This window comes from Chinchilla lanigera, unplaced genomic scaffold (assembly GCF_000276665.1).
Source record: "Chinchilla lanigera isolate Chin_1 unplaced genomic scaffold, ChiLan1.0 scaffold00126, whole genome shotgun sequence".
NCBI lineage: Eukaryota > Metazoa > Chordata > Mammalia > Rodentia > Chinchillidae > Chinchilla > Chinchilla lanigera.
In genome coordinates this window covers 2,749,524-2,753,303 of record NW_004955527.1, presented here as the reverse complement: position 1 = coordinate 2,753,303, position 3,780 = coordinate 2,749,524, and positions in this window count along the sequence as shown.

The following is a 3,780-nucleotide window of genomic DNA, read 5'->3' as shown; positions in this document are numbered from 1 at the left end:
CAAAAATGAAAATATAAATAAATAAATAAAGGGAACCTGTATACATCTCTCTGGGCATCAGCTCCTCCTTAGGAATGTATTTTTACTTTAAAAATGGAAGTTTGAGGAAAATGAAAGTTTCACCCTTAGTATTTTCATAAGGAACCTTCATTTTTTCCAAAGTCTCCTGTATAAATTCTCAGCAGTGGTACACGAAGATGGACTGGTTGAAGCCCTGGAGGATGAAATGATTCACCTTGAGCTCCGAAGCTGCCTTCCCCCCCAGACAGACACACACACAAACACACCAATGTCATTTTGGTTTCTGAACATCGCTTCACCAAGCGGAGCTTTCCAGAGTCTAGTCACACTTCTGTACAGTGACCATTAGCTGTTCAAATGAGGCTTGATATAAAATCCTGGGAATACCTCGACACTGGACATGTGCTGGTCATGGGGCTCCTGACCCTGGGGTGCCCTGGAAGCTCTTTCCAGGCTGACAGCCTGACAGTGACCATGGCCCAGGCTGGGTTTGGTCTAACGACTTCCTGCATCGCAGCCAAGCCTTTCAGAATTAAGAAGCCAACTCTGGAGACAAGCAAATAGGATTCGTGCCCACCTCTGCCCCTGAGTGACGAGTGAGTGGCTGTACCCCCAGGTCTCAGGCTTCTCATCATCAGGGCTAACTAACAGCAGGGCCTACCGGTACTTCCGGGCCAGCGGGCAGAGCTCAGTGGCGCAGTGCATATGGAACCCGGCACGCAGCAAACTCAGTTACTACAGGAAAAGGCAATTCCTCGGGTTCTTTCAGGGAACTGCCTGCCAGCTGATGCGTCCAGCTCTCCCTGGGACTCTTTTCCTGGTTCCCCTAACGCTGGCAGCTCCTTTGTAAAGCTCTCTGTTCTGCGTGGTGAATACAACTAGGGCTACAGCCAAGAGAGCGCCGTTAACTTTTTCTGAATGGGTTAAGGCTGGAATTTTCAATAGAAAACATTCAAATGCACAGAAGTCGCCCTATGAAAGTATACAAGGCTTCCTGAGCCCCTCATTAGGACTTGAGGTTTGAGAACAGCTGAAATGCATTTCTGGCCTGGGAAGCGGCTCGGCTCCCCTTCCAGGCTCTAGGCAGTCAAATCTGGCCAAGGGGTTTGAGCATGGCTTTTCTGGGTGGTCTCAGCTGGGCTGGGGCCCCTAACCTTCCTGATACTCAATTAGCTTAGATCTCTGTCTCTAAGAGGAGAACAAAAAACGGTGTCTACCACACAGGGTTTGATGCAAGGGGAACATGTATAGTAGCCCCTGAGCAAATAAGACTCCTCAATGCCACCATCATCAGCTCCATAATGCTTAACTCGCTGTTTTCCAAGATTTTCTTAGACAGGGGTATTCTCTAGAGCCTGTTTTCCTCAGTATCACTGTGTATTTTTGTTTGTTTGTTTGGTATTTTTTTTGGGGGGGGGTGTCTTTCTGAGACAGGGCCTCACTATGCAGTTCAGGCTGGCCCTGAGCTCACTTTGTAGCCCAGGCTGACCTTGAACTCACAATGATCCTCCTGCCTCAGCCTCCTGAGTGCTGGGATTACAGGCATGTGCCACCACGCCTGGCTTTCCCTGTGTATTTTTGATCAAGGAGTAGAGATCTTCAGAAGCTTTATAAGCCAAGAATAGAATAGGGCTCAGGAACGCTACCCTCAGACCCCTAAAAGGATGAAAATGTAAACTGTGGGTAGGAGATGCAGTGTATGGATAGCAGGTGGCTAAAGAAAAAGGGACTTTGACCACACAGCCCCGTCTTCCACCACCCACTTCCGGTGACTCACAGGCTATCCCCAAAGCCCCTGAGTGTGCCCAGGTTAGTACAGGCAAGGACATACTAAACACTCTTATTCACCTGGTATTTTCACTCAGGAACGTTTCAGGGATCATGCAAGAGAATGGACACCTTGCAACTGTTCCTTCAGACAGAACGAGAGGCAGGTATGGCACAGTATTCCGGTCAGGCAGCCACACCCATAGTACAGACGGTCTTTGCGAAGGACGAGTGCGCTGGAACATATATGCCAGCGGGTGGTGCCCCAGAACCTGTCCCCAGCCCCGCCCCCACCCCAGCCTGCCTGCCTGCACTTTGAAAGGATGACGTAAGAGACAAGCAAGGATCTAATCCCGGATCCTGAGGTCACAGTAGGCAGAGAGAAACTCCGGTGTGCTTCTGGGTGATGGAGCAACTAGAATAGGCACAGAATGACTTGGGGACCTGGAGACAAGGTCATGGGGAAAGAAGAGAAAGGGAGCAGTAGGAGCCCCAGGAACCCGGATTAAAGGATGAAGTGAAGTGGGAGAAAAATGGGTATAAATTGGGTATAAAATGGAGTGAGGATTGGGGACGGAAGCCAAGGGTAATGACCCCTACACCTGCCAAGGAGGGGCTGGTTTGACCTGGGGCTTCCTGAAGCCAATGGGAGTGAAGTCCAGTGGTGTCCAGTCCCCAGTGTCCATGAGGTGCAATGCATGGGCAGCTCACAAGTGCTCTTGGCATGAAGGCCAGCCTGGGCACCCTCTAGAGGAGGCAAAGGGTGACAGAATGAACCATATTCCTAAGAATAACCTTAGTGCAGAAGTAACAGGATGCCACCAGGCCGTGTCTAAGGACAGTCCTTGAGACAGACAGATGCCTCCACATCTGGTGAGACCAGTCAAGTTGGCTGAACGCGGGTCTGTGGGTGCACCCCAGTCCACCGGTTGTATTGATTCTAGGACTGGTTTTGGAGCAGTGCTCAAACTGGAGTTCCAAGGAACCCTGGGCGACCCTAGAAGGGTGGGGCTCTCTGCATGCAACACCTTGCCTCCCCAACACAGCGCTCCTCTATCTGCTTTCCATGCCAAGGTCCTTACCTTTTGCTCAGGTAAAGGGTTCTGCTGCAAAAGCAAAGAGGAAGAAGAAAAGAATAGGAAGGAAGGTTTACAGCCATTCCTTTGCAGCGTCTGTGACCGGCCTCTGAACTCAGTCCCTCTAAACTAAGTTTGTGATAAATATTTCATGGCTGCAGGCTCAAGGCCTCCTAAATGGAAAATACTGAGAGGGCGGCTGTCAGTGAATTCGAAACTGTCAAAGACGGACTTCATGTGGCTGAGCAAGACTCAGGTCCCACCCTCAACATAGTCCTACCTTCTTCCTCCCTGAGTTTTGGGAAAGCCGGTAGGGCTGCAGGTGCGGCAGGGCGGGGGCGGTGGGGAGTAAAACAGGAACCTGGTTACATTTGAATTTCCGATAAACAACAAACAGTTATTTAGTCTAGGTGAGTCCCACACGTCACATGGAACATATTTATACTAAGCATGTGTGTGTGTTTTCATTCTGCAATTTGGATGAAAGTGGGTATCCGTGTTTTACCCAGCAGCCCCTCAATGTGTGTTTACTGAGGACGTGCAAATGCCCAAGCACAGAAGCAGCTATCTCCAAACAGCAGCCTACAGATCCACACATGTCCCTTTATGACTCAGGCGATAATTTTTTTTTTTATTTAGTGGGTTTTTTGTTGTTGTTTGTTTTTTGGGTTTTTTTTTTTTTAAGTAACATCTCAAAATAGGGCACTCTCATAGACTACAATGGATTTCCGGCTTCTCTGGGAAAGTTGGAAGAGCTGGTGCCACCAGGCTTACAACCCTTAGAAGGACATCAGCTGCTCCCGGCTTTCCCACTGTCCACGTTTCACCCCGTCTTTTGCCTCCCCAGCCCTGGAGCTCAGGGCTTTCTGACAGCTTCCTCTTCCCGAAGCTCCTCTGCCTGCAACCATCTGAGAGG